The following is a 13,141-nucleotide window of genomic DNA, read 5'->3' as shown; positions in this document are numbered from 1 at the left end:
CAAGACACAGCATTACAGATGAGCTGGGCAACAAGCAACACCCAACACTCTTCTGGTTTGTCTCTGTAACAGAGGCAGCACAAGCTGAGTATGTGATATCTCAGTCTGTCAGAGATGTTCCAGTTAAGACATAGAAGAAATACCTAAGCTTTTCCTTCCCACATCATTTTACTCCTTCTAAGAACATAGAAGGAATATCAGGAGCTATTGCACATCCTATGATGTCAAGAATGAAGAGAGGCAAATCACAGAGATGTTGAGCATGACATCTACAAACCACTGAACAATTATCAATAGCCACCTACTTATCTCTGTATTTCTTTTTTCCCAGATTTACTGAGATATAATTGACCAGCATTGTGTAAATTTAAGGTGTACAATGTGTTGATTTGATACATTTATAGATTGCAAAATGATCACCACCAAAATGTTAGCTAACCACTCCAGCATATCACATAATTATATTCTTTGTGGTGAGAACATGCTATGCATTAGACCCCCAGAACTTATTCATCTTATAATTGGAAGTCTGTACACTTTGACCAACATCTTCCCATCACCCTTACTTCTACCCCAGCCCCTGGTAACCACCACACTATTCTGTCTCTATGAGTTTGGCTCTTCATTAGATTCTACATATAAGTCATATCAAACAATATTGGTCTTTCCGTGCCTGACTTATTTCACTTAGCCTAATGCCGTCAGGTTTCATCCATGCTGTTGCAAATGACACGCTTCCCTTCCTTATCATGACTGAATAATATTCCATTGTGTATATATGTATGTTTTATTTATTTATTTATCTATTAATGGATAAAGAAGGTATGGTATATTTAATTTTTTAAAGTCGGCTTATTTTTAAGGCAGTGCCGTCATTTGATTAAGAAATCATGCTAATAATGATAATGCATTCTAGAGGATAAAAAAGGGCAGATAATTAGGAGAGTGTGGGGCAACAGGCCAGAATTTACAGGCAAATTGTATTAAAGAGTAAATAGAAATCACTAAACAGTTTGGGACTTATTTGAAATTATGTTTTTAAGATACTACTCTATTATACAACCAAGATAACTCTACCCTGCAAGAATCTCATTCAGATGATGGAGAAATCAAAAGTTTTACAGACAAGCAAAAGCTAAGAGAACTCAGCACCACCAAGCCAGCTCTACAACAAATGCTAAAGGAACTTCTCTAAGTGGGAAACACAAGAGAAGAAAAAGACCTACAAAAACAAACCCAAAACAATTAAGAAAATGGTAATAGTAATATACATATAGATAATTACCTTAAACATGAAAGGATTAAATGCTCCAACCAAAAGACACAGGCTTGCTGAATGGATACAAAAGCAAGACCCATATATATGCTGTCTATGAGAGAACCACTTCAGACCTAGGGACACGTACAGACTGAAAGTGAGGGGATGGAAAAAGATATTCCATGCACATGGAAATCAAAAGAAAGTTGGAATAGCAATACTCATATCAGATAAAATAGACCTTAAAATAAAGAATGTTACAAGAGACAAGGAAGGACAGTACATAATGATCAAGGGATCAATCCAAGAAGAAGATATAACAATTATAAATATATATGCACCCAACATAGGAGCACCTCAATAAATAAGGCAACTGCTAACAGCTATAAAAGAGGAAATCGACAGTAACACAATAATAGTGGGGAACTTTAACACCTCACTTACACCAATGGGCAGATCATCCAAACAGAACATTAATAAGGAAACAGAAGCTTTAAATGACACAATAGACCAGATAGATTGAATTGATATTTATAAGACATTCCATCCAAAACAGCAGATTACACTTTCTTCTCAAGTGCTCATGGGACAGTATGCAGGATAGATCACAACTTGGGTCACAAATCAAACCTCAGTAAATTTAAGGAAATTGGAATAATATCAAGCATCTTTTCTGACCACAATGCTATGAGATTAGACATCAATTACAGAGAAAAAAATGTAAAAAACACAAACACATGGAGGCTAAACACTACATTACAATATAACCAAGAGATCACTGAAGAAATCAAAGAGGAAATGAAAAATTACCTAGAGACAAATGACAATGAAAACAGGACAATCCAAAACCTATGATATGCAGCAAAAGCAGTTCAAAGAGGGAAGTTTATAGCAATACAATCCTACCTCAAGAAACAAGAAAAATCTCAAATAAACAATCTAACCTTACACCTAAAGGAACTAGAGAAAGAAGAACAAACAAAACCCAAAGTTAGCAGAAGGAAAGAAATCTTAAAGATCAGAGCAGAAATAAATGAAATAGAAACAAAGAAAACAATAGCAAAGATCAACAAAACTAAAAGCTGGTTCTTTGAGAAGACACAACAAAATTGATAAACCATTAGCCAGACTCATCAAGAAAAAGAGGGAGAGGACTCAAATCAATAAAATTAGAAATGAAAAAGGAGGAGTTACAAGAGACACGGCAGAAATACAAAGCATCCTAAGAGACTACTACAAGCAACTCTATGCAAATAAAATGGAAAACCTGGAAGAAATGGACAAATTCTTAGAAAGGTATAACCTTCCAAGACTGAAGCAGGAAGAAATAGAAAATATGAACAGACCAATCAAAAGTAATAAAATTGAAACTGTGATTAAAAATCTTCCAACAAACAAAAGTCCAGAACCAGATGGCTTCACAGGTGAATTCTATGAAACATTTAGAGAAGAGCTAACACCCATCCTTCTCAAACTCTTTCAAAATATTGCAGAGGAAGCAACACTCCCAAACTCATTCTATGAGACCACCACCACCTTGATACCAAAACCAGACAAAGATACTACAAAAAAAGAAAATTATAGACCAATATCACTTATGAACAGAGTTGAAAAAATCCTCAACAAAATACTAGCAAACAGAATCCAACAACACATTAAAAGGATCATACACCATGATCAAGTGGGATTTATCCCAGGGAGGCAAGGATTCTTTAATATACACAAATCAACCAAGGTGATACACCATATTAACAAACTGAAGAATAAAAACCATATGATATTCTCAATAGAGGCAGAAAAAGCTTTTGACAAAATTCAACACCCATTATGATAAAAACTCTGCAGAAAGTGAGCATAGAGGGAACCTACCTCAACATAATAAAGGCCATATATGACAAACCCACAGCAAACACCATTCTCAATGGTGAAAAACTGAAAACATTTCCTCTAAGATCAGGAACAAGACAAGGATGTCCACTCTCGCCACTATTGTTCAACATAGTTTTGGAAGTCCTAACCACGGCAATCAGGGGAGAAAAAGAAATAAAAGGAATACAAATTGGAAAAGAAGAAGTAAAACTGTCACTCTTTGCAGATGACATAATACTATACATAGAGAATCCTAAAGATGCCACCAGAAAATAACTAGAGTTAATCAATGAATCTGGTAAACTTGCAGGATACAATATTAATGCACAGAAATCTCTTGTATTCCTATACATCTGAAAGAGAAATTAAGAAAACACTACCATTTACCATTGCGACAAAAAGAATAAAATATTTAGGAATAAACCTATCTAGGGAGACAAAAGACCTGTATGTGGAAAACTATAAGACACTGATGAAATAAATTAAACATGATACAAACAGATGGAGAGATATGCCATGTTCTTGGGTTGGAAGAATCAATCTTGTGAAAATGGCTCTACTACCCAAAGCAATCTACAGATTCAATGGAATCCCTATCAAATTACCAATGGCAGTTTTTACAGAGCTAGGACAAAAAATCTTAAAATTTGTATGGAGACACAAAAGACTGCGAATAGCCAAAGCAGTCTTGAGGGAGAAAAACAGAGCCGGAGGAATCAGACTCCCTGACTTCAGACTATACTACAAAGCTACAGTAATCAAGAAAATATGGTACTGGCACAAAAACAGAAATATAGATCAATGGAACAGGATAGAAAGCCCAGAGATAAACCCATGGGCATATGGTCACCTTATCTTTGATAAAGGAGGCAAGAATATACAGTGGAGAAAAGACAGCCTCTTCAATAAGTGGTGCTGGGAAAACTGGACGGGTACATGTAAAAGTATGAAATTAGAACACTCCCTAACACCATACACAAAAATAAACTCAAAATGGATTTGAGACCTAAATATAAGACCAGACACTATCAAACTCTTAGAGGAAAACATAGGCAGAACACTCTATGACATAAATCACAGCAAGATCCTTTTTGACCCACCTGCTAGAGAAATGGAAATAAAAACAAAAATAACAAATGGTCCCTAATGGAACTTAAAATCTTTTGCACAGCAAAGGATACCATAAAAAAGATGAAAAGACAACCCTCAGAATGGGAGAAAATATTTGCCAATGATTCAACAGACAAAGGGTTAATCTCCAATATACATAAACAGCTCATGCAGCTCAATATTAAGAAAACAAACAACCCAATCCCAAAATGGGCAGAAGACCTAAATAGACATTTCTCTAAAGAAGATATACAATGGCCAAGAGGCACATGAAAAGCTACTCAACCTCACTAATTATTAGAGAAATGCAAATCAAAACTACAATGAGTTATCACCTCACACCAGTTAGAATGGGCATCATCAGAAAATCTACAAACAACAAATGCTGGAGAGGGTGTGGAGAAAAGGGAACCCTCTTGCACTGTTGGTGGGAATGTAAATTGATACAGCCACTCTGGAAAACAGTATGGAGGTTCCTTAAAAAACTAAAACTAGAATTACCATATGACCCAGCAATCCCACTACTGGACATATACCCAGAGAAATCCATAATTCAAAAAGACACATGCCCCCCGATCTTCACTGCAGCACTATTTACAATAGCCAGGTCATGGAAGCAACCTAAATGCCCATCAACAGATGAATGGATAAAGAAGAAGTGTTACATATATACAATGGAATATTACTCGGCCATAAAAAGGAACGAAATTGTGTCATTTGTAGAGACGTGGATGAATCTACTGTCATACAGAGTGAAGTAAGCCAGAAAGAGAAAAACAAATATCGTATATTTACACATATATGTGGAACCTAGAAAAATGGTACAGATGAACCAGTTTGCAGGACAGAAATAGAGAAGCAGATGTAGAGAACAGACGTATGGACATCAATGGGGGAAAGTGGCGGGGGTGGTGGTGGTGGTGGTGGGATGAATTAGGAGATTGAGATTGACATATATACACTAATATGTATAAAATGGATAACTAATACGAACCTGCTGTATAAAAAATAAATAAAATAAAATTCAAAAATTCAAAAAAAAGAAAAAAAAGCACTTTGCTTAGAAAATTTGAATCAAATTTATAATAAATAGTATTTGTATTCCTCCCCAAAACAATAAATCAAATACTACTCTATTATATTCAGAATGACTTGAGAGGAGTTAGTGTCAAAAATGGGACTCCATTAGGAAATGAGGATTACGTAGAAGAAGGTGGAGTGTGCTTCGTTTTTGGACATGGGGTTGCAGATATCTTTTCAAGAGTAAATGGGAGTGTGATTTAATGCGTTAAGGAAGAGGGGGGAGAGAACTGGTTTGGGGCAAAAGTCATAAAGAGTTTACATAGTCGGACTCTAGGAAATATCTTAAGAAAAACATACAGTAGACAATTAATAAAGATGCCTCACTTAAGAGAATGAATCATGGCCCTTCATTGGAGCAATGTATTTATCCAGAGAGAAAGGGTAAAGGGTAAAGAGAAGTGTGTGTCCATGATTGTATTCTGGGAAACCAAAACATTTCCATGTCTAATATTGAAGGAAGATCTGGTGAAGTGACTCCAAAGAATAATTAACTGAGAGACAGAAAAATAAACCAAAAGAATATTGGATTATATAAATTAAAATAAAAGCATTCTGAGCTGGAGGAATTAGCCAGTGGTGTCAAATGCTGCTGAGATGCCATAAGCGTTTGAATGTGTGTGTGGGGAGGGGGATGTTACATTTGTAGGACCAATGATGATTAGAGATAAGATAATGAGGATTAAGTTCAGAGACATATAATGTGGTATGCATTAGATCAGGTGAGAGACAATGGTGACCTTAACTAGGGAATGAGTAATGAAGATTAATGGGAAAAAAATGATCAGTATTTGGAGATAAAGTTGACAGGAGCTGGTGATTGATTAGATGCTAGGAATAAGGACAGGGAAGAGTCAACGAGCATGGCCAAGTTTCTGTTTGAGTTATACGTACTCTTGGGTTTGGGAGCAAAGAAAAAGCAGGTTTATTGGAAAGATGCTGAGTTCAGCTTTAGACAGGTTGAGTTTGATGTGAATGTGAGATATCTAAGCAGAGACGTCCATTTGACTGGGGAGAAATTCCTAAGAGAAAAAATGAAGATGTAGATTAAGATTCCATGAACCCATGAAGTGAACCCATGGAGTGAATGATATTGCTTAGGGAGAATGCATGGGCTTGGAAAGGTAACTTGTGCTATGCCCGAGCAGTTAAGGCAAGGCATCCACAGTTCAGGTCACTCAGACATGAGCAGCAGCTATCCTCATGCTTCTTTACTATTCTACTTCCTAAAGGCAAAGGAGTTTGGGAACCTTGGAAAATGAGGGGAAAGAGATGCAGGATGGAGCATTGCAGAGAACAAATATTGAATGGACAAGCAGAGACAGAACTCTCAAAGAATATAAACAAACAGTGGACAGAGATTAGGAATAAAGCAAAACCTAAAATCTATGGTTTTATAGATGCCAAGGGAAGGAGAGGATGAAAGTAGTGTTAAATTTAGTTGAGCTGTGAAGTACTAAAATAATGTGCACTGAAGTTACTAATAAATAGATCATTTTCCTCTAATTAAGAGTAATTTCAATGGAGTAAGTTTTAACAGAAGACAAACTTCAGTGACCTAAGAATTGAGCATGTCAGTGGAGGGGGTGTGGAGAATAGGGGACTCTCATACACTGTTGGTGGGAATGTAAGTTGGCACAACCACTTTGGAAAACAGTATGGAAGTTCCTCAGAAAACTAAAAATAGAATTACCATATGATCCAGCAATCCCACTCCTGGGCATATATCCAGACAAAACTATAATTCAAAAGGATACATGCACCCCCCATGTTCATAGCAGCACTATTTACAATACCCAAGACATGGAAACAACCTAAATGGATAAAGAAGATGTGAGATAGATATATATATAATTATATATATATATATATATATATATATAATTATATATAAAAAATAAATTAAATAAAGCCATTTGCAGCAACATAGATGCAACTAGAGGTTATCATACTAAGTGAAGTAAGCAGAAAGAGAAAGACAAATTTCATATGATATCACATATTCGGAATGTAAAATATGACACAAAGGAACCTATCTATGAAACAGAAACAGAATCATGGACATATAGAAACAGACTTGTGGTTGCCAAGGGGGAGGGTTTGGGGGAGGGATGGAGTGAGAGGTGAGGGTTAGCAGATGTAAGCTTTTATATATAGAATGGATGAACAACAAGGTCCTACTGTATAACACAGAGAACTATATTCAATATCCTATGATAAACCATAATGAAAAAGAATATTTTTAAAAAGAATGTGTATATATATATATATATATGCACACATACATATATATATAACTGAATCACTTTGCTGTATAGCAGAAATTAACACATTGTAAATCAACTATACTTCAATTTTTAAAAATTGATTAAAAAAAAAAAGAATTGAGCATGTCAGGGTCAACAACTTGAACATATTCCACTGCCATTGGAAATAAACCAGTGTTGAGGGTGTGGTGAGATCGATCCTTAAACAAAGTCAGTTATACATTCTCTGTAGGGACAGACAGAAGGGTAAAATGACTGATTAGATGTATGCACGTTTGTGTATGTGACAGGAAGTTGGTGGTTCTCTATTTTCTCAAAGCAGTGGCAAGGGAAGTAAAAATTTAAGACAGAAAGGAAGTAAAAAGAGAGAAAGATAGTCCCGGAAGTGTCCTAGAGGATGGAGAAGACTGAGGTTTTCCAGGAGCGGCTGTCATGGCTGACTCTGGCAGATATTAGCAAATTTAATGTATCAATTTGAAAGAAGAATAATATTCTACTACCAAGTTTATTTATTCTAGGAATGCAAAGTTGCTTCAATATTAAAAAATCAATCATCTTAATACACCATATTCATAGTCTTTAGAATAAAAATCACATTTTCGTATCAGTTCATGCAGAAAAAGTATTTGACAAAATTCAACTCCCATTCATGATAAAAATTCTTAGCAAACTAGGTATAGAAGAGAAATCATCAACCTGATAAGGACCATAAACAAACAAACAAACAAAAAACCAGGCTACAGTTAACATTACATAACGTTTAATGGTGGAAGACTGAATGCTTCCCTTGAAGATTGGGAAGAGTAAGCTCTCTTACCACTCCTTTTCACATTGGGAGTTAACTTCCTGACCAGTTCAATAGGACGAGGAAAGGAAACGCATGTTTACATAATGACAATGAAGAAATAAAGCTGCCTCTATTTGCAGGTTACATGATTGACTACCTAGAGAAAAAAAAAAAATACCAAAAATAAAAACAAAAAACTTCCAGAACTAATAAGTGAGTTTAGTAAAGTCACAAGATGAAAGGTCAACACACACAACCAATTAGATTTCTGAATATTAGTAATTAACAATTAGAAACTGAAATGTAAAATCCAGTGCATTTATATCAAAGGTAGGTATAAACCTAACAAAACATGTATAGGTTATGTATGTTGAAAAGTATAAAATGATAAAAAAAATCAAAGACCTAAATATCAATAAATGGGGAGAAGCATCATGTTTATAAGATCAGAAGACATTACATAGTAATTAGATCCAATTCATCTATAGGTTAAACACAATTCCTATCAAAATCCCAGCAGTTTGCCTAGGATTGTCCTGGTTTGAGCACTGATAGTTCCACTTCCTAAGAAGTCCATACCTGGAATGTAATATATCCCAGGTTTGGGATATGAGTGAAAAAAAATTGGAGAAAAAACTGTAGAGTCATTTGGCAGCCACAAAATAGAGGCTGGATGCATTTTAGTGTCAAATAGATACAGCATGTATTATCTGCTTTTCATCATTCCTGTCACTAATCTTTTTCTTTTGTTTTTTTACCTGATCAGTTATATTGGCAACTATGATTTACAGTCCACAGTAATGGACCATCTATTATTGCAACACTTGAAGTGTTGTGATCTAAATGTGCTTCTTAGGCATCCTGGAATCATGAGTGTTAGTTCATATTTTACTTTGCCTGTGGATTAATGGTTCTGCTTTATATCCATTTAGTGCTAGTACAGTTTTTATCTTTACGAATATTGTGACCATGTTTTCCAGGAATTCAGATAGCAAAAATGAGAACAATTGCAATACCCGAGCTAGCATGTCCCAGCCTTCACTGAAAAGAAGGTTAAATGACTGTGTTATTTTAATGACATATGAAAGGCACATAGCAAGGGGTTAGAAAAGTAAATGAACAAAACAGCGGATTGCACAATATACAGAAAATAATTTGGGGTTGGATATAGTAGAGAAGGTGATATGATCTACATTAATTTTCTGGGGCTGCTGTAAAAAAGTACTATAGACTGAGTGGCTTAAATATCAGAAATCTATTTTCTTACAGTTCTGGAGGTTAGACATCTGAGATCGAGATGTCAGCAGAGTTGGTTCCTTCTGAGGACTGGGAAAGAAGAATCTGTTCCAGGCTTGTTGATGGCTGTCTTTTCCCTGTGTCTTCACATTGCCTTCCCTTTGTATGGAGACTGACTCTCACAAGTTGGGGCAAACAAACAAATACACCTAAAAAGATCAAAAACTTCTCTCTTTTTTGTCTCCTAAAAAGACTCCAATGCTCAGCTGAAAAATGCAGCCACTGAATTGGTGTGGGCATACGACACAAACATACTTCATCATTTCATTTCCTTTCCACCATGTCTGTTGTCCTCTGAAACTAACTAAAGTTTGTGAGCTGCAACTAAAATGTCCTTTGGACAAACAAAAGGGGATATTCTGATTAGGAATGTAACAGCCACTTACCTCGTAGAGCTGATTATATAAGGTCTAACCACCATCAAGCTTTCTATAACATATTAAGTTATGTGTCAAATCAAAGCAACAACAACAGAAAAAGCACCCCCAGCCCTTAAGCATTTTGTTTTGAAAAATGGAGCTTGAAATTATCCTTTTGGTTTCTATGAAAATTTTAACTGAACCACAGAAAACATAAAACAGAAGATTATTGATATCTCATCCAAATCCAAACTAGACTTTGCTCATATATCAGCATATTTGGCAGATGGTACAAATGTAAATTTGGCAAATTTCATTCAGTCTATGAACTCCTTGCCAAATAAAATGAAATGAAAAAATCTTACTTGCTAAATGTCCCACACATCTTTTACGTAGCAGTGTTAAAATGGGGCTTCATATGCTTACCTGTGGTTTTGAGGCTTTCATAAAGTTTTTGGTCACTTTTCAGTTTTCTGAAAACGTGGAGAAACAATAATGATAGTGGTAGCTTTATAGAAACGGAAGGAGACAGCCTCCATGGACACATGCCTACAAGATGGCTGTCATTGTTTACACTCATAAAAAGGACTATCAAAATGTTGGCTTGCATTTAAATTATATTTTCAATGTGTGTGGGAAGAAGAATGCCCTGTCTAATTTGGAAATACATTGAGGATGAGAATGAAGATAAGAGAAAAATAAAACAGAAATGTATATGCTTTTTATTCTGCAAACTGTTTCTAGGCCACAAAAAATTCTAGTAAAAGACAAACTGACTGTACCTGAGTTGCCTGATGCTATGTATGGTTGCAACAAAAACTAACAGAGCAAAAAAAGAAAACAAAACAAAAAAACAATTTTGGGGGGCAGCATGGGGAAAAGACTGTTTCAGAACTAAAAAAGAATTATCAGAAAAGGACAACCAAGTTAAATGGGACTTTCACAATTTTTTACAATTTTTTTAACATTGTAACTTATTTGGAATAAAAATTTTATTTCACATGTTAAAATTACCTCTGTGCTTTGAAGCCAATTTCCCTGAGAAAAAGTATTAACTTATGACAACATCCAATGCACTTCAGAGTGTTTATAAATCATGGATATTTCAGATGTTATAAACCTATATGATGAATTTATAGAAGCAAAAATATGGGCGATCATTCAGCCAGTCTGTGTCTTTCGGTTGTAACATTGACAAGACCCATACATATGCTGCCTACAAGAGACCCATGTCAGACTTAGGGACACATGCTGACTGAACATGAGGGAATGGAAAAAGATATTCAATGCAAATGGAAATCAAAAGAAAGCTGGAGTAGCAATACTCATATCAGATAAAATAGACTTTAAAATAAAGACTGTTACAAGAGACAAGGAAGGACACTACATAAAGATCAAGGGATCAATCCAAGAAGAAGATATAACAATTATAAATATTTATGCACCCAACATAGGAACACCTCAATACATAGGCAAATGCTAACAGCTATAAAAGAGGAAATCAACAGTAACACAATAATGCTGGGTACTTTAACACCCCACTTCCACCAGTAGACAGATCATCCAGACAGAAAATAAGTAAGGAAACACAGGCTTTAAATGACACGATAGACCAGGTAGACTTAATTGATTTTTATAGGACATTCCACCTGAAAGTGGCAGAATACACTTTCTTCTCAAGTGCACATGGGACATTCTCCAGGATAGATCATATCTTGGGTCACAGATCAAGCCTTGGTAAATTTTAAAAAATTGAAATCATATCAAACATCTTTTCCAACCACAATGCTATGATATTAGAAATCAATTACAGGAAAAAAAACTGTGAAAAACACAAACACATGGAGGGTAAATAATTCACTACTAAATAACCAAGAGATCACTGAGAAAATCAAAAAATATATAGAAACAAATGACAATGAAAACATGATGACCCAAAACCTATGGGATGCAGAAAAGCAGTTCTAAGAGGGAAGTTTATAGCAATTCAATCTCACTTCAAGAAACAAGAAAAGTCTCAAATAAAAAATCTAAACTTACAATTAAAACAACTAGGGAAAGAAGAACAAGAAAACATAAAGTTAGTAGAAGAAAATAAATCATAAAGATCAGAGCATAAATAAATAAAATAGAAACTAAGACAACAATAGCAAAGATCAATAAAACTAAAAGTTGGATCTTTGACAAACTTTTGGCCAGACTCATCAAGAAAAAAAGGGAGAGGACTCAAATCAATAAAATTAAAATATAAAAGGAGAAATTACAACTGACACCACAGAAATACAAAAGAGCATAAGAGACTACTACAAGCAACTGTATGCCAATAAAATGGACAAGCTGGAAGTAATGGACAAATTCTTTAAAAGGTACAAATTTGCAAAACTGAACAAGGAAGAAATAGAAAATATAAGTACACCAATCACAGGTAATAAAATTGAAACTGTAATTAAAAATCTTCCAACAAACAAAGTCCAGGACTAGAAGGCTTCCCAGGTGAATTCTATCAAACATTTAGAGAAAAGCTAACACCTATTCTTTTCAAACTCTTCCAAAAAATTGCAGACGAAGGAACACTCCCAAACTCGTTCTACAAAGCCATCATCACCCTGATTCCAAAACGAGACAAAGATATCCCAAAAAAAGGAAATTACAGACCAATAACACTGATGAACATAGATGCAAAAATCCTCAACAAAATACTAGCAAACAGAATCCAACAACACATTAAAAGGGTCATATACCATGATCAAGTGGGATTTACCCCAGGGATGCAAGGATTCTTCAATATATGCAATCAATCCATGTGATACACCATATTAACAAATTGAAGAATAAAAACCATATGATATTCTCAATAGAGGCAGAAAAAGCTTTTGACAAAATTCAACACCCATTTATGATAAAAACTCTCCAGAAAGTTGGCATTGAGGGAACCTATCTCAACATAATAAAGGCCATGTATGACAAAGCCACAGCAAACATCATTCTCACTGGTCAAAAACGGAAAGCAATTCTTCTAAGATCAGAAACAAGACAAGGATATCCACTCTTGCCACTATTATTCAACATAGTTTTGGAAGTCCTAGCCACGGTGATCAGAGAAGAGAAACAAATA

Source organism: Eschrichtius robustus, chromosome 1 (genome assembly GCF_028021215.1).
Source record: "Eschrichtius robustus isolate mEscRob2 chromosome 1, mEscRob2.pri, whole genome shotgun sequence".
NCBI classification, from domain to species: domain Eukaryota; kingdom Metazoa; phylum Chordata; class Mammalia; order Artiodactyla; family Eschrichtiidae; genus Eschrichtius; species Eschrichtius robustus.
Note: the sequence above shows the minus strand (reverse complement) of the source record.